This window comes from Microtus pennsylvanicus, chromosome 1 (genome assembly GCF_037038515.1).
Source record: "Microtus pennsylvanicus isolate mMicPen1 chromosome 1, mMicPen1.hap1, whole genome shotgun sequence".
NCBI lineage: Eukaryota > Metazoa > Chordata > Mammalia > Rodentia > Cricetidae > Microtus > Microtus pennsylvanicus.
The window spans coordinates 87,350,752-87,370,018 of record NC_134579.1 but is presented as its reverse complement, the minus strand read 5'-3'; the positions used below and the strand labels follow the sequence as shown (position 1 = coordinate 87,370,018).

The following is a 19,267-nucleotide window of genomic DNA, read 5'->3' as shown; positions in this document are numbered from 1 at the left end:
AACCTGTGAGCCATCTCTCCAGCACCCATCCACATAAGGAGGAGTAGCAACAGTCTGTCAGCCTCTCTCATGACACCCCTTTAGAGGGACAGTCTCTGGCTGGCATGTTAGCATCAGAATGACAAACATCACCCTGACACTGGACACTTGGGACTCTCAGTTGGCACTAGAGAATGGTTTTGGAGGTGTGAGCTGTCATGAGTTTATCTTGTTATCCGACGTGACGTGTGTTACACTTGCTTCATCTTTGTCGAGAGCAGTTTCAAGTGCAGATTTCCCAGAAGGAAGGGGACTCTTGCACCCACATTCATTCTCTGGGGGTGCTCTGACATGTCCAGTGAGTTGTGATAGGGTGATTTCCCCATTAACTTCTGTTTCGAACAGGTTACTTATTCTTCTAGAAAGAATACATGCGGGGCGGTTAGTTCTTGGGTGCACACCCTTCACCAGCAAGGGAGAAACAAGTGGAGTTTAACATGTTACCAAATAGCTTCCCACACAGTGACTCTCTATGTCTGCAGCTCTTGCAAAACATTGACCTTGATTTAGAGAGAATTAGTAAAGGAAAGAAGGGAAGGAAATAACCCAAGTTATCCTCTGTGGCCTGATAGAATCCTTTCCGCAGTCAGGAGCAAGCAGCTAAAGTCAGTCCTAAGAGAACAGACATTGGGGATTTTGTCCAGATTGAGGGGGAGCTAGTGCCTAGGGGCAGAGAGCAGGAAGAAATGAGGCAGACAAAGGCTCCTGGGCACGGTGAGAGTGAAGTCTGTGGTTGTGACAAGAAAGGACGCAGAGAGCTGATCCATGACTCGGTGAAGGGGATGGATTTGACACCGTGTGCACACAAGCTGCGATGCTTGCAGCACATACCAAGGCTCAATGGCGTGAATAACCCGTTCAGGAAAGCAAGCGGGTGCTAGAATCGTTCATTTGTCATTATTCTTTCTAGTTAGCCATTTCCTCATGCGTGCCTGCACTGTCCGCCCCAGCCGTCAGGTAGGTGCTAACCACACACAGCTTCATGTTAACTCTGCACTGAGCACTGTCTTGGCTCAGACAAATGAGTTCCTTTGGAAAAGTAAACCAGAGCAAGGCTGGGATCTGAGACAGGGGCACTAACACTGTAGCCTGTGTTCTCCGTGACATTCTGCAGCCACCTGGTGAACGGCTCCCGGACTGAAACTTAGCCTGGGAAAGGAAGAGGAGACACAGTAGAGAAAGCTCGGCATTGAAGGGCAGACGTTCGGCCCGGCCCTGGCCACCAAGCACACGAGTTCTTCTGTTTCAATGCCCTTGTCTATCGCCTGAGTCCTTTAGGAGGGAAACTTGAGATCACCCACAAGGAAGTGACTTGAAATCCCAGCACTCCATGTAGGTGACTGTTTACCCAAACACCATCCTGTTTCCTGCCCTGGGATGAAACTATTCAGGGTTGGGGATTTAACTCAGGGCCAGCAGGCCACACTTCGTGCCCTCTGGTGAAGGGATTGACCATGTTTCGGGTAATATGAAAAGCGATATCAGGGAGTGTGGCTTGCTTTAGGACATGGCACATGTGCAGAGACAGAAGAAAGTGTTCCTGAAGAAACCTTGCAGAAGGTCGAAGGTGACAGTCTGCGTGTGAAAAGCACACAGCAGGAAGACCATGGCAGCTCCATGGAGTGGGAAAGAGCTAAGGAGATGAGGAAAAGCCCTGGGTTGGGGAAGTGGGCCGGAGAGCAAGTTCCGTGGAACCTGATCTATGATAGGGACTCTGGTCACTAAGAGCAGAGAGAAGCTTCTGAGTGGAGGGTGACCCAAGCACACATGCATCTGGACAGCAGATGGGCACAGAGCCCAGAAGAGACCCCCAGGAGCAGACTGCATGGCAGCAGACGACAGGCTGTAGACCCCAGTAGGGACACGGAGATGGGAGCATTGGTGGGTGGGTGGAGAGGTAGGTGTTTGGGAAATAAGCTGGGTAGGAGTGGAGATGTGCTGGCAGGAGGCTTGGTCTCTGCTTGGGGACCGCCGTCAGAGACACGCCACTGCTGAAGTGGAAACAGTGGAAGATGGGGATCCTGGAGCATGGCCATCTGGGCTCCTAGAGTGCTCTGTGATGCCCGTGGAGACATGAAGTCATGTGGACAGTGCCGGTACCCGTAGAGCCACCAGCCAGCACGTTTCACCCTCTATCCTGAGCAGTAAACTGTCAGAAAGCCCTGCTGCTGCTCTGGGAGGCAGTGGGGGCGCAGGCTGCTTGCTATAGCATACATATGGACAGTATTTGCTCTCCAGGTCCAGCCGCTAATGCGGACGTTTGTTCTTGAGCTGGAGAGATGGCTCAGCAATTAAGAGCACATACTGCTCTTACAAAGGAGCTGGGTCCAGGCCTCAGTACCCACATGGTGGTTTATGACCCCTATAACTCCAGTTCTGGGAAATCGAACGCTGCTTCTGACTTCTATGGGCAGCAGGCATGATGCATAGACAAACATACATACATACATACAAACATGCAGAACACTCATGCATGTAAAAGAAAGTCAATCTAAAAATAAAGAAGACTTTATATGTCTTTGACTTGTTGACTTCCTATTCCATTGGCTGTTGTAATAGGAGCGGCGGGCTGCATCCCCGGCACCCGGCCACCCGCATTGCTAGCTTATGCCCTGAAATAATTACATGGAAACTGTATTCTTTTAAACACTGCTTGGCCCATTAGTTTTAACCTCTTATTGGCTAGCTCTTACATATTGATCTAACCCATTTCTAATATTCTGTGTAGCACCACGAGGTGGTTTACCAGGAAAGATCTTAACCTGCGTCTGTCTGGAGTGGGAGAATCATGGCAACTGCCTGATTCGGTTTTCTTTCTCCCAGAATTCTGTTCAGTCTACTCCGCCTACCTAATTTTTTGTCCTACTAAAGGGCCAAGGCAGTTTCTTTATTTAACCAATGAAATTAACACAAAACAGAAGACTCTCCCACATCAATTGGCAGATGACAACCATATGTTCAAGTGGCATGAAAATTGCGTGCGTTTATCTCCTCCCCACCTCATGGAGGACTTTCCAGCCGAAGCAGTGTTGTTAAGTAGATGAGAAAACCTAAACGGAAAGGAGAAAACGCGGTGTCTAATTTGATTCAGTCTGTTTGGTGATGCTGCAACAAAATACTTGAGCCTAAATAACATATAATGAAGACAAACCTTTCTTACAGTTTTGAAGGCTGGGAAGTCAAGGTGGTGGTGCTAGGTTATCATCCGGGCATTTTTATTATAGAACATAGGAGGCCAAGAGAAAACCTTGGAAAATCTTTTATAACAGCATTAGTTGCTGTAACCGAAAACTGCACACTAGGCCCCACCTCCCAGTACTGCTGAGTCGTAGATTAAGTTTGTAATATTTGAATTTGGGGAGTCACATTCAAACCAGAGTATGCTTTTTCATAATCTGAGGTGCCAGAGTAGCCCTATAAGCCCTTTTGGATGCTCTGCTACAGGAGAGAATGGGTGGCTTCCCTTAAACAAGATGGGGAGTAGGGTGTTACATATGAAAAAAAATGAATAAATGATGCATGAGAATCTGCCTATCAGTTTCAATAATTACTGCGTCTCTGTGTCAGCTTTCCATCACTGTGACAAAACGCTGAGACACTCGACTGAAAACGGGGAAGGTTTGTTTTGATTGACAGCTGTACAAGTCTCAGGCCCTTGTGTGTTGCTATGGGGCCTGTAGTGAGGGAGCTCATCATGGTAGAGAATGCTCCATGAAGTTAGTGGCTCAGCTCATGAAAGCCAGAGAGCAGAGCAGAGACAGGAGGCTGGACCCCAGGATCTGGAAGGCCTCTCACCAAGGCTGGCTCTATACCTTGAGTTTTCTGCCACCTCTCTAGTAGCATGCTCCTGGTTTGTGCCAGGGGGACACAGAGAAGACAGAGTCTTAACTGAAGACTTGCCTCCATCAAAGGGACCTGTGGGCATGACCATGGGGCGTCTGATAACTGACATGGGAGGGTCAAGCTCACTGTGGGTGACTCCACCCCTCAGCAAGGTGGCTCTGGGTTTGTCTAAGAAGGCAGGCTGAGCAAGCCAGGGAGAGCAAGTCCTTCATGGCCTCTGCATTGGTTCTCCCCTCAAGTTCCTGCCTTGTCTTCCCTCTTAATGAACTGGAAGATGAGAGCAAAGGCCACCCCACAAACTGCACTTGGGTCAGTGTTTTAGGACAACAACAGAAGCCAAATTGGGACAAACACCCTGGGCTAGAGGGGAAGCCTTCAACACATGGAAGAAGGGCCTTTGGGGCACATGTGTTCACACTGTATATCTGGAGAGAGGTTTCAATCCTCGTCTTTCACTTTGTATCCCTACCACGTTACCTCCAGTGTCTCCCTTCCTTCTTTCAGTGACAGAAACTGCTCACGCTCAGTGTTTCAGGTCGAGTGGAAGATGCTTGCCCCAGAGCAGAGGGGTGCACGCATGCCCTCCCTGCAGCACCCTGCACGGGTTGTGCTGATGAAGGGGCTCCACTTTCTCAACAGGCAGGAAGGAAAGGAGCCACAGTCTCCTGGGGACCACTCAGAAGTTTCCAGTCCTCTCAGCTTGTTACTGTTCTGCAGAACCAAGTGGCCCACTTAGGGAGGAAACAGTCATCCTTAACATCTTTACAGTGGGGCATCTTACCCATGAGAAACACATCAGTGGTTCAAGGACAGTCATTCAAGCTTGGCTCATCGTCAAGCAAAATGACCTACATTATATATAATTAAGCCTGGAAAGGGGATAGAATATTTAAAAAAATGCTTTTAAGACAATGAGCATTTCTGTTGGTGTTTTTGGTTTTGGGGTGTTTTTCTTTTTTTTTTTTGGTATTTTGATTTTCTCATTACATCATGGAAAATCCCCAAAGTCAGGGTAGCAAAATTACTGGGCGGGCATACAAAGTGGTTCCTTTGTGTGGGTATATTCTGTGAGAGGATGTGCTGGGAGAAGAGAGATCTTTTCGTCCAATGGGGGGAAAAAAAGGGTTTCCTAACAAAATGAAGCAACACGGCCCACATTGCCTGAACGTCTCATAAACCATCATGTATGCCTTCCAGGCGGTTAAAATACACCCGCGTTCTGTAACCCAGAATCCGACCTGCTTTGGGTTCTGATGGATGCTGTTTTAGAACATACCACAAATCTAACGTGGGTAAGAAGGGGTCACATATGATATCTCAAACCTCTTAAAAACTGTCTGGGCCCCACAGAAACTTGAGAGGAATGAGGGCCCCACACCTCATTCCTCCCAAGAGCTGTGTTCTCTGTGATTTGTCCCTCTTATCTTCAGCCCTGACATTTGAGGACATGGGAACCCTACAAAGGTGCTGGCATCTTGCCGGGGGCATCTTGCCGACAGCCAGGGCTTCCAAGAGATACAGCCTTATCAGCAGCCAGGAGATTGAATGGGGCAGCTCTCAGCCTCCGGCCCCAGGCATTTACTTATGTTGTCTTCATTTAAGCCGCTCACCTAGAACAGTCACTTCTAACTGACGAAAGACACACATCTCTCGCTCTGGTAGTGGCGGTGACCTAAAAATATCTAGCTTAACAATACAGTTGTGGGCCGCCCCGTCAGGCTGTAACACTACTGTTAAGATCCCTTTAAACCTCTCTTCCCAGTTACAGTCATCTAATTCTTAGTTTTCTTCCGGGATTTCTGGTGGCGGGGACGCTTCTCTGGGCTCCAGGGTCCAGCAGGGAACAAGGTCAACATAGACTCCTTGCCACTGTGAGAGACAGCCTCAGGTGCATCCTAGGACAGGTTGCAGATGTGCCGGGCAGTGTGAGACACACCAGGTGATGCCACCAGAACCTGTTCTCTCATTCAATACATGTTCCTCTGGCGCCCGCACAGAAGACCACGTCTCGCCTGCTTCTGTAGCTCTAGCACGTTCTTAGAGGGCAGTTCCTGCTTCCTGAGCGGTGATGCTACAGGTAATCACGGGTGCCTAAGGATGCAGGCCAACTGCCTAGACAGAGGAGGTGCTCGGAAAGCAGACGGGGCAGGAACAACTAAGAGAGTCCCCTTATTGCTTTCTTCTTCTGCATTTTCTCATTGTCTTTTTCTATCCTTCAGAAGAAGGCCGAGCTAGAGAATTTTTTTAGCCTTTCTCCAGTCCTACATTGTCCCCACATGGCAGTAATCCCCATATATCCCCATCACTGAGATCATAGTGCAGGCTGCCTATGGATGTTGCTGGAGCATCCTGCCACTGATGGCCGTTGTCCTCCTGGGGCCTTGGATCAAGTGTGCTTTAGTGCAGAGCTAGGGTGTGCCAGGTGAATGCACACAGAAGCATCAGGATCAGAAATTCACCTTGTAGTTTAGAAAGATCCTTAGCCTCCTGGGAAGAGAAATGATCTCCGAGCTCTCTCGCCCAGCCCTTCCTAGTACCCTGGCCCATCAAGCAGGGTAAATACCGTCCTCTGCCTCAAACAGTAAACCCGTCTCAGTGCAGAAGCAATCTCATGATGCCTAGCATATCACAGAAGCCCTTGGTAAATACAGGGACGATAAAGGAATTCTATACCGAGGCTGCTTTGACGATATGAATTGAGCAAATTTAAAATTCAATTTGAATCATGTGAGGAAAAATGAACAAAGCAGAAAAAAAATACATGCTGAGGTTGTTGGGCTTCTGCCAGGTACAATCTGTCCTGTTGAAGAAAAATCATTCTGACACTTTCGTGATAAGGTAGGCTATTCAGGACGGCTATGATAAGCATCAGGACCTTGGCAATAGGAGAAAGATTAGTTGCCTCCATGACAACACACAGCTGGGGATTAATAGCCAATGAGCAGGGATGGGGCAGAGGGGAGGAAGTCACCAGGAAGGTAATGGGGTCCCTAAAGGAACTCCTGGGACTCCTACAGAAGGCAGTGAAAAGATATGAGGGGACCTTGCTGTAGCTCTCAGCCAAAGGCAAGACCCATACACCAGGCCCAGACAAAAAGAGGACTCCTAGAAGCCCAGTTAGAGTTTGGTTCAGTCGGTACCAAGGTACACTTGTCACAGATTACGGGATCTGAGTCTCTGGGTGAAATAAGGGTGACAATACGGGATACGTAAGGGGGGGTCTAATAAAGTGTGGGGAGCAGAGGATGCCCAGAATGAGTGCCGTGCTGAGAGAATGTGGGTTGTTGACATTGTTACCGACATATCAAGGAACCCCAAAGCCTCAGGCCCATGGGGAAATGGCCAAGTTTTCCTCTGGTCTGTGTGAGAGTATTGACAGGGTGTGTGTAAAAATGCCCACTGTAGCCACCACCGCCCCTGCCCAGTGTTGATGGCCTGAAGACAGCTCCCATACAGAGATGGCCCCTACCCAATTAGCTAAACCTGCCCTTGTATACAAAAACCCGCCTGCCTATTTATCCATATGCCATAACCCCTCTTCCTAGTCTAGCTGTATATAATAACCCCACCTCCCTGTTCAACTCTAAAATAAACATGATGAACTTCCAGGGTGCTGCAGTTTCTCCAGCAGAGACCTCAGACCAACCCCACCTGATCCCTGTCTTTTCCTCTCTCTCTCTTCCCCCTCCCTCTCACTCTCTCTTCTCCTCTCTCCCTTTCTCCTCGTCTCTGTCTCTCCCTCTCTCTCTCCTTTCTTCTCTCTGCCCTCTTTCCCCCTCTCTCTCCTCTCTGCCTGTCTCTCTCTCTCTCTCTCTCTCTCTCTCTCTCTCAACTATGTGTGTCTGTCTTTCCTTTATTCCCTTGCTGGCCCCAGTCAGGTCCAAGCCCCTGAAAGAAGTTGTACAGGATACAGCAATAAAAGAGAAATATTGAAAATATTAAATTGAAATTTGTAGGAAAAGGCTCAGTACATCATTATATTCAGGGGACAGTTTCACCAATAGAATGGATCAAGGGGAAGACAATATTAGAGATGTAAGACAAAAGAAATAAGTTAGAACATTCAGACAATGACAAAAATAAGATAAAGTATGAACAGAACTTATAAGATCATTGGAACTTCATTTAAAAACCAAATGTATGATTCACGAGCATAAATGATGAAATTCAAACTAGAACCATAGAAAATTATTCAATAAAATCATAGCAGAAAGGTCTCTAAATCTAGGAAAGAAGGTGGTGATGCGAGAGATATTTTTAATATGACTAGACAAGGACTTTCATGCATTATATTATAGATTAATCTCTACATATTAATAATGTAGTGACTTAAATGCCACACTCTTGCCAGTAGACAGATCAACCAAGACTCCCTCCACCCCCCCCCAAAAAAACAGCCTCAAAAAGCCAGAGTTAAGTGACATTGTAATTAAGATGGACTTAGCAGACATCTGCAGAGTGAGTACTTGACACAGCCACTGGAGAACATGTGTCTTCCCAGCAGCCCGTGGCACTTTCCCTGAAGTAAGACACATTGGAAAACACAAGCCAAGTCTTAAACAAATAGAAGAAAATAGGGCTGGAAAGAGGGTTTCCCGGCTGAGAGCGCTGGCTGCTCTTGCAGAGGACCCGCGGTCAATTCTCAGCACCTGTGTGTGGCTCCCAGTCATAGTTTCAGGGGCTCTAACGCCCCCTCTGGGCTCCTCAGGAACTACACACGTGGGATGCACAGACATACATAAAAGTAAACCCACATAAAAATAAAGAAATAGCTATTTTTTAAAACACAGAAATCTCAAATGAAAACTTGATGTTTCTCCAGCCCTTCAAAACTAAGAACAAGCCAAACCCACAGCCAGTAAATGAAAATCAATAAGAGAGATGAAGGCAGAGATTAATGAAACGGAAGTAAAAAGAGCAATGCAAAAACAAAACCAGCAAAGCTAAGAGTTGGTTCTTTGGTAAGAGAAATGAGATTGATATATCTTTATCTGAACCAAAAGAAGGAAGAGATTCAAATTACTAAGGGTCTGATGGAAAAGGAGGCATTATGACAGACAACAAGGACACTCAGGCAATCGCTAACATGTGCTTTGGAAACCTGTTCCAGTAATCTGGAAAAAAAGAGAGAGAAAAAGAATGGATAAGTTTCAAGACCTACCCAGACTAAACTAAGGCGTTGTAAACAATTTAAGCAGATTGATAATGTGCAGTTGGGACTACGGCAGTAATAAAAAGTCTTCCGAAAAAGAAAAAGCTGTATTCCAGATGAACTTACAGCTGAATTCTACCAGATGTTTAAACAGCTGGCACCAGTGTTCCTCCAACTGATTCATAAAATAAAAGAATAAAATAAAAAGGAATGCTTTTGAATTAGTTTTATGAGGCTGGTATCTCCCTGATATTAAAACCAGATAATGCCTCTGCTCCTTGCTCCTCACTTCCTGTGTCAGGAAGGAGAGAGCTGATCCTGCCCCTCACTAACTGCAGCTTTCAGGCGGGGGTTCAGGCCCTGCACCTCTCCTGGGCAGCACAATAGAGCTGACACCGTTGACAGGGATGCAAGTGAGCTGGCTCCAAGGATCTGAGTCAGTGGCAGAGACAGATCCAGCCCCTCATCTGCCATAGGGTGGCATGGGCAAGGGAGAGATGGCAGAGCTGGCCACAAGGTCATGAAAGTGGGAGAGCTGGTCTTGTGCCTCATAAAATTCAGCACTAGGGAGAGTAGTTTCTACACCCCCCCTGGGCAGCACACAGTAGAGCTGACCCTGTTGGCCTGATGCAGGTGAACCGGCCAGAGCAGGAGAACCGGCTTCATTCCTTGCTTGCAGCAGCGGGCAAGCTCACTGGGGCGGGGCCAGAGAGCGCCCCCTGGTGATCAGGATGAGGGAGAGCTGGTGGGCTGACTACATCAGCTACCACCCAGGCTCAAAACCAGGGCTATGAGTTGGCCCACTCCCATGTCCACCGCATCTGTGATCTGCTGGAGCATGTAAAGAGCCAGGTTCTGCAGTTCCAAAGTAGCAGGATCTCCATGCCATAGGGCAACAGCAAGATGTCCAAGAGGAGTCCCAGCAAGGGCCCAGCAGAAGCAAACTAAATGACTCATTGGAGTGAACACTTGCAAGGAAAGATGTGTGGACTGAGGGGCACACTGTATGGCTTACTGTGCCACGCTGCGGCTTTCATGAGGAGATTTTTTTCTTTTCTTTTTAATTTTATTGTATTTTGATTTTGGGGGTGGGTTGCAGGGGCAGAGGGAGAAGGCAAAGGGAAGGGGAGCTGAATAGGATCTGGGTGCATGATGTGAAATGCACAAGGAATCAATAAAAAGATTTTAAAAATCAGATAATGTCACAATAAAAAAAGAGGGAAGATGGAAAAGAAAATTATAGGCCAATCTTTGTGGTGTACAAAGATACAAAAATTGTCAATAAAATGCTTGCAAGTGCAGTTCAACTCCCATCAAAACCACTCACCACCACCACCAAGTGAGTCTCATTCCAGCGTGCAAGATGCTTCAAAATATCCACTGAGCCATCTTGCTGGTCTCACAATGAAGTTTTATTCAGCCATAAAGAAGAACGAAATTAACCATTAACCAGGTGTAGTGGCACACACCTTTAATCTCAGCACTCAGGAGGCAGAAACAGGCGGATATCTGTGAGTTCGAGGCCAGCTTGATCTACAGTCTACATAAGGAGTTCCAGGATGGCTAAGGCTACACCATAAGACTCTGTCTCAATCCCTCCCATTCCTCCCAAAGAATAAATTATTGTCATTGCATAGAAGAATAGATAAAACTGGAGATCATTGGGTTGAGCACAACAAGTTGAACTCAGAAGGACAAATCAAGCATGATTGTGTGATTTTCAGAGCCTGGACTTTCTCCAGATCCATGAAGGCATTTGTGTGGTTCTTTGTGTATCCCTGTCATACCCTTGTATGCATGATATCCAAGCTGAAGGGAAACCGGGGGAAGGAAGACGAGCTGGGGAGATGGGGAAGGAATGGGAGGGGGCATGAAGGCATTGGCCCTGCACCTCCGTGCATAAGGGGGACAGAAGGAAGGAAAACTGAAGATCTGTTCTCACCATTCATGGGATGATGTCTAGCTACCATAAATGCCATTTAGTGATGCTCGTATGGCGCTTGCTTTCCGTGTTTAGAAGGTCACCCCGGCAACTGGGTGAAGAATGGGATTGTAGGAGAGGTCCAGGGGAGTGAGAGGTTGGCGGCTGTTGGCATGACAAGACAAGGCGACCATGAAGGGAGTGTGGTCGGCTTTGCTGTTGCTGTGGGAAAACCCTGACAGAAAGCTGCGTGCACAGGAAAGGTGTGTTTGGCTGATGAGTTCCAGTCCATCATAAAGCCAAGGCAGAGACCAACCGTGGAGGGATGCTGTGTACTGACTGCTTTCTCTGACTTGAGCAGCTACTTCCCTTTTATAGTCCAGGCCCACCTGCCTAGGGATGGCACCACCCACAGTGGGCTGAGACCTCCTACATCCATTAGCAATTAAGAAGATGCTGAGATGTAAACCCAGTTGCTCAGGGGCGGTTCTTCAGGGTGGTTCTTCAGCTGCGATTCCTTCTTCCCAGGAGACTCTGGGTTTGTTTCAGATTGACACACTGCAGCTAACTATGACAGATATTTACAGGGGGGTTATGCCTGATAAACACAGTGGAGGCTGAAAATATTGGAGGTAGAATGTTTGTTACACCTGAGGCTCTGGGTTCAAACCCAGCCCTATAAACATGATGTTAAAGAATATTATAAATCAACAGTGTGCCTAACTGGCCATTGTAGCTTGCCAGCAGGTCATAACTTACATGTGACTCCTCATCGAGGCCACGGGGCTAACTGGGAGATGGAGTCACTGCCTCAAGTTAGCCAAGCTCCATATTGCCTACCTAAGAAAGATCCAAATTCAAATTTTGTAGTCCAGTGTTTACTAAGTGTACATCGCTTTCTTGTCGTTTATAAAGTCAAATACTGTAAGCAGAGGCATTGAAAATCAGGGTACAGTTGTTAAGCCATACTTGAGGAGCTAGTGAAAGGAAAGATACAAGGGGGAGGCTACTCCCTTGGCTGTTGGTTCATGGTGAGTGAGCTGAGGCCCAATGACTTAGAATGAAGAAAACCAAGACAGGTGCTGGCTGAGAAACGGGGCTCACCCTCCACTGAGGGTACATCCGAGCTACAGACAAGCTTTAGCGTATTAAACAAACCGATGGTGTTTTTCATCGCGAGGCCAGACTTATTAACCGGGTTGCCTGAAATCCCTGTCTTTAATGAGGCAACCAGCTATTCTGTGCAGCAGCTCAACAGCCCCTTTGGGGATCCCCCCCTGTTTTGCTTAAATGGCTATTTTAGGAAGACAGGAGCTTAACTCTTTTTGACAGAATTTATCAATATATTCATTATGTGTGTGTGGGGGGGGGGCGTTGTCATGTCATGTTTGCAAAGTACAATGACTTTCTGATCTTCGAAAAATCAGTACCTTTTGGTACCTTGCAAAATTTATCATTAATACATCAGAAAGGGGAGCGAAAACATCTTTGTTGACATCTCATGCTGTCAGATTTAAAATGAAATAAATAGTCCAGTCTGTGCCTCTGTTCTGACATAGTTCAGGATCTTGCTATGCAAGTATCAGGAAACAAGTTGGAGCTGTGTGCAGACCAGAAAACCTTGTGGATTTCTGTGGCTGTGGTCAGCTGCTGTGAGAGAAGTCGTTTAGATGTTCTCTTGATTCTTCTGTTGCTGTGTTAAGATACCAGGACCAAGGTGACTTGAAAGAGTATTTTGGCTCCTATTTCCAGAGGGATGGAGTCCATTATGGAGCACTCGGGAGGCAGAGGCTGACAGATCTCTGTGAGTTTGAGGTCAGCGTAGTTTACAGAGTGAATTCCAGGGCAGCCAGAGCTACACAGAGAAACCCTGTTTTGAAAAACCAAAATAGGAAAAAATGGATGAAACAAAGGTGCCAAAGTTTTGTGAACTGTTGAGACTAGAAGTAGGTTCCAATGGTGTTTTTATTACTCGTTTTGAGTGTGTCTCTAATGTTGACTGAGGAGAAGGAAGCTATTCTAGAGCAGTATGATGCTGAACCCCGGGCAATCATACCACAGGTGGGATGTCGGAACCATGTGTGATTCAATCCACACCCCCAGCCACGTAGGAAGCCTAGCCCTGCCCCCTTGTCTGTCTCTCTCTCTCTCTCTCTCTCTCTCTCTCTCTCTCTCTCTCTCTCTCTCTCTCTCTTCTCTCTTCCATGGACAGGGCATTTGCAAGGTTTGTGGCATATTATATATGAGTGAATAGCAGCTTTCTAATAAGGCAGAGTATCCTGGCTTAGAAAGAAACTTTTTCCTTCAGGATGATAGTTTTGCCTGAGTACACATCCCCACTGAAAAGTTTTGGCCTGAGGAGCTTCCTGTTGCCCTCCCGCTCCCTCAAGCTTGACTGCATCCGAGCTTGTGGCCCAGGGCCTATTTGTATCTAAGAAAATACAAGCTGCCATTTTTTTATTGTACTTTTTAAAACATACATAAAATTTTGCTATTGTAAATGTCCTTGGGGGGCACTGGTTGTTTTGAGACAAAGTCTCACAGTGTAGCCCAGTCTGACCTAGAATTCACTAAGTAGCTTAAATTGGCAGGAAACTCATGGCAGTCCTCCTGCCTCAGCTTTCTGAGAGCTAGGGTTACAAGTGTGTGCCACCATTCTTGGCTTTAACTGCATTAGCTGTTTTTAAGTACATACTTCAGTATTGTTAAGTACATTTGTGTTATTTTACAGTATCTATGTGTGTGCGCGCGTGCATGCGTGTGTGTGTGCATGTGTGTGTGTGTGCATGCGTGCAGATGTGCCTGAGGAGGCCAGAGTTCAGTCCCTCTCCGCCTTATTTGTGGAGACAGTTTGTCCCTGAATCTGGACTGTCTGGCCAGGAAGCCCCAAGGTTCCTCCTCTCTCAGTCCTACCAGCTTTTCTTTCTTTATTTCTTTTTACTTTTTATTTTTTTAACCTGGGCACTGGAGATCGGAGCTCAGGCTTATACAGCAAGCGTTTTACGGCCAGTGGTCTGTCCAGTGCCTGCAATGTCTTGGGAAACACTGAAGTTCTGTGCCTGCTGACCCCCTTTTCCCCTCCCACTCCCACTAGGGCATTTGCTGACCCGGGGTACCTCCAACACTCAAACAGTCCCACTCACAGAATTGGGATGATTCTGTCACTTTCTGTATCTTTGGGGACTCATTTGCATGGTGTGGGCTTTCTTGGCACATGCTCTTACATATAGTTCTGCATACAGCTCTCCATGTCACGTTAATGTCGTAAGTCTTTACCCCAGGGGGTGGGCTTTAGTTTTGTAACAAGCGAGGACACTCTGGTGGCTTCTGCTGTACACGTGGTGGCCTCAGCCTTGCAAGGACACTTCCAGCTTCCTCTCCGTGGGCTTCTCGCTCCCATATGCTAACCATGGGTTCTCCTGGGCCTAGCTTTCTACCTTCTTCGCTACCTGCTTCTCCCCAGCCTGGGAACACAGATTTAGCTTGCCCCAAATAATGTGTCCTAATATGGAAACGGTTCCAAGAAAGTCTTAAGAGTTACAGAACAAGATTTTGTGCAGAGGGGGCCTAGCTGAGACCTTCCCAACAGGCAGAAAAAAAGCTAGCCTGGGTCCCTGGGCCCAGGCTGATGGTGGAGGTCAGCTTGCCCTCTGGGTCCATGGTGATGTCTGGATCAGGTGGCTACAAAAGGCCGGATGTGGGTCTCTGGTCCTATAGTCGCCAGGTCTGTGTTTATATCCTTGGCATCTCTTGCCATTGAGTGCCATGCTGACTTCAGTGCTGCGCTGCCTCCTGGACCAAGATCGGGTTCACGAGTGATTCTGCCACTGGAACCTTAGTGGTCTGGGTGACTTTTGCCATCACCTGGGGCCATGGTGAAATCCAGGCCTAGACTGCTGTCGAGGACCGTGTCTATGCCTGTGGTCCTACCACAATTGAGGTCTAGATTAATACCCATGTCCCCATGGTGTCACCAAAGGCCACATGAAGCCTGAGGTCTGGGCTGCATCCTGTATGGCCTTGTTGGTGTCCAGCCGCCACACGCAGTCAGAGCCATCCTGATCTGGGTGGCCAGGGCTACCACTAAGAACAAGGATGTTGACCAGGCCAAGCTGCTGCCTGAGCCATGTCTGCATCCAAGGCCCAGCTACAGCTCGGGTCTGCGTTGAACTCTGTGGCACAGATTAGCAGGGGGTCCATACAGAGGCCGGGGATCTGGGTCGGAGCCTGCAACTTGGATAGAGTCAGGGGGTCATGCCACAGTAGGAACCATACAGATATGGCTGGCCTGTGCTACCATCTGGGACCAGGCTACCGCAGAGGGCCATGTCTGGAACCCTTCTAGTGACCAGGGTCCAGATAGACATACACGGCTCAGCTTACCACCGAGCACCATGAAGAAACCCAGGGTCAAACCAGCAACCTGAGTCCAGGTTGGTGACCAAGAACTAGGAAGCATCCATCTGAGGGGCCTGCACTGTGACTCAATGACATGGTGACGTCTGGGCCTGAGCTGCAGCTGAGGACCATGTTAGGGTCCGTGACCCTACTGCAGCCAGGGTCTGTGCTGATGTCCGATGTTCCTGTTGCCATTAAAGGCTGTACAGACACCCGAGATCAAGGATCAGGTTGGTGTCTCAGGGCCATACTGCTGCTGGGGGTAGTGGGGACATACAGACCCAGCTACTGCTTAGGACCATGTTGTGGTCCATGGTCCTACTACCGCCGCTGGGAGTCTGACCTGAAGTCTGGGTCCTACACTGTCATTCAAGGTCACATAGAGGCTCAGGGTTGCAGTTGCAACCTGAGGCCTTAGTGATGTCCAGTGACCACAAGACTGCTGGAACCATACCCACCTGAGTGGCCATTCCCTCTACCCAAAGCCAGGATGTTGCCTGAACCTAAGCTGCTGCCAAAGGCCATGTCTGGGCCCATGGTCCAACTGCAGCCGGGGTCTGTGTTGATATCTGTGGCCAGTGGCACCTCGGGAGGCCTCAGGAATGATGTGAGATGAAATCCAAGGGCTGTACTGAGCCCGCCCTGCTTTTCACTGCCCTGGGAAAGCTGGCCTTACCTCTTGCTAGAGAGCCCACTACTGCAAGAGAGCTAGCCCCTGCACTCAGGAGAGAGGGCCCCCACCCTGCACCACAGGTGAGGACCAACCCACCCTTAGGACATGCATATCGGGGAGCCTACACCACTGCAGAACCCAAGTCAGGTGGCCCAGGTAGTTTGACCTGATCTGACTGGCTAAAACCCAGGGCCACAACTGGGCCTTGGGTTGACCCATCCTAGCATCTACCCCATCTAGGTCCTGCTGGGGCTCCTGAAGGCACTGGTCCTGTGGAAAGATTCCTGCAAGATCTCCAAGACACAGAATCCCCCCAGGAGAGCTCTGGTGAACCCAAATAATATGTTCCAAGAAAGTCTTAAGAGTTACAGAGCAAAAGAAAGTAATAACTCAAAGTGTTTTCCAAATTGGAAGCATCAGGGGTCCACAGCGAAGTAGGGAAATCTCTGGTAGAGGTCTCAGATGTGACCTGGTAACATCCTTAGCTTTTGTGTTGATGGAAGCTAGGAGTTGGTTAGGACGTTCCAGAAAGTTGCACATGATAGTTACAAGGTTGTTAGGTCAGCCATAGAGATGGACAGTGGGTGGCTAAAAATAGCTCCTTGACCTTGGATCTGCAACATTCTGACTCAATAATGAGACAGCTTACACAGGATAACCTATCACATGGCTCCTGCTTCTTTTACAGTCTGTTTTATTCATGGTATCATGTCCTCAAAGTTCAGCCATATTGTGTGGTATGCGTGCAGTCTCCCATTTGAGGTTGGCAGTGTGACTCGGTGGTAGAATGCCGACAACAGGGGATCTGTCAACAATTTTTTTCTTCTTTTAATTAAGCCGAGCAATATTCCATTGCATATATATTCCTTTTAACCTTCAGCTACCCATGGACACTCGGACTGCGTTTGCCTTTTGACTACTGTTCACACTGTTCTGAATATAGTGTGTAAAATCGCCACTTTGTACACAATGACTTTTCTGTAGAAGTTTCAGCCTGGGTGTAAGGTCAAAGTGCAAGAGCGTCTTCCATCCTAGGGAATGGTCTGATCTCGTCTCCACAAAGCAAAAGCCTCACGTCTTGGTTCCTCTTCTATTGCTGTGAAGTCTCACCGTCACCGAGGCAACTTATAAGAAAGCATTGAATTGAGATTTTGCCTATGGTTTCAGAGGGTGAGCCCATGGCTGTCATGGCTGTTATTGTGGTGACAGGCAGGTGGCAGGCATGGTGCTGGAGCAGTAGCTGAACATCTGACCCACGAGCAGGAGATGGAAAGAGAATGGCACTAGGCTTGGCATGGACTTTTGAAACCTTAAAGCCCACTCCCAGTGACGTGCCTCCTCCAGCAAGGCTGTACCTTCTGATCCTTCCCAAACAGTTCCACCAAGTGGAGACCAAGCATTCAAATGTGTGAGGCGGTGTGGGTCATTCTCGTTCAGATCACCACACCTGCCTCCCCACTCCCCAGAGCCTGGATGGTGGAAGGTCCCTGCCTTTCCCCTATACATTTCACTTGAAAGCAAACCAAAACATGTTCCTAATAATAAAGACAGAGGAAGAGACTCAAGTAGAAATTATCTCATCCTTCTGCCTCCCACTCTATGTTGGTTGGTTGTTAGGGAGTATCTCTAAAACATCATTTCAAAACTACCCAAATGTGTGTGTACGCTTATGTGTGGTGTGTGTGTGTGTGTGTGTGCACATTTATGCATGCATGCGTATGTATGTGTGGGGTAGGATTTTTGTTTTGTGTTGTGTTTTCTTTTGAGAAAGAGTCTCACTGTGTAGCCCAGGCTAGTCTCCACCTTTAGAGCGGTGAGGTTGCAGGTGTGTGCCACCATATCCAGTAAGCCTTTGCTTTGTGCTTTGGGGGAAAAGTTTACTTTCTCCTTCAAGAGCTTATTCCCTTTCTGTATAGTAGGCTGCCTTGACAACATAGGGCAGGAGTGCTATTCCGTGTTTACAAGTGATGCTGTATTGAACACCCCATGCTCGTATCCTTGCTTGGTGCTTTGAGCCCTGCTGTGGGGTAGAAGAGGAAGTGTTGGACCAAAGAGCTTGGATATTTAATGATTTGTTAGTTCTAGTCAATTTGCTGTCCTAAAGATTCTCCTGATGTATCTGGTAGGAGTAAGAAAGGCGTGTGCTTCTGATTTCAACACTGGGGCAAACATTCCAGTTTATTCTTATTTGATCACCAAATAGTCCTCTGTAAATCCACACGGCTTCTACTACTTAACTCAAATCTGTGGGAAAATCTGCTAGGTTAATAAGTTCACCTAGCTTCAGCATGCATTGTCTGTTTATAGCCTTAGGCAAATTTCCTTTAAAAAAAAGTGTATATTGTTTTAGGTTTATTTTAGCCGTGCACACGTGTGTGTGTGTGTGTGTATGTGTGTGTGTGTGTGTGTGTGTGTGTGTAATGCTTTGTGGGTCCAGGGTACCTTCTCATCCAGACGCTGCAGGCAGTTACAAAGCTTGCAGCAGTGGTGGTTGCGTCCCAGCAGGCTGACTCTGCAGCCCCTTCCTTCAGTGTGTCCGTGGCATTCCTAAGCAGAGGTGCTGGCTCCCAAAGGGACCCCCCGGGGAGCTGTTACAATTTCCATGAGGCCTCCTGGCTACCTGATTTCTCTTGATAACCTCAGCAGTTGTGGAGAGGAAGACCCGGGAAGAGTTTATGTCAAATGTCAGAAGAGACGTTTGATTCCCTGGACCTGAAATTACAGGTGGTTGTGAGCTGCCCCATAAGGGTACTGGGAACAGAATCCAGGTCCTATGAAAGAGCATCGAGTGCTCTTAATCATCGAGTCATATATCTAACTCTGTAATTTTATATTTTTGTTGATGGTAAGTTTTGGGATTTTTCTGCTGAAAAGCTAATTTTATAAATATTTGCATTTTTTCCTTCCCGGGTTACATAAATACAGGTTAAAATACAAGGTCTCTTCTTTTGTTTTTCTTTTGAAGAAAACTTTTGCCTCTTGCCCCTTCTCTTCTTCATTTTGAGAAATTACAAGCTGACTGGAAAGTTCAAATCCCATAAAAGACTGGTAGGCCATTTGCTTAAGGGAAACAGCTGCCTCCTATCCCAATTTAATCTTAAGTCCTTAAGATTCTTGTATAGTTTGTGTAGGGCAGCGATCTTAAGGTTTTGTAAAATACATTTTACATGTAAAGATGTCAACAAATGAGGCCCAAGCAATTGTTTGGGGCATGAAGATTTGCTCACGAGCCCTCCCTGTG

General features: G+C 47.5%; 1 protein-coding gene across 2 annotated transcripts in view; it reads left to right on the top strand.

The window, feature by feature from the left end:
- Mtus2 (microtubule associated scaffold protein 2) overlaps positions 1-19,267 on the top strand; it is a 363,820-nt gene that overhangs the window by 290,935 nt on the left and 53,618 nt on the right. The window lies entirely within an intron of this gene.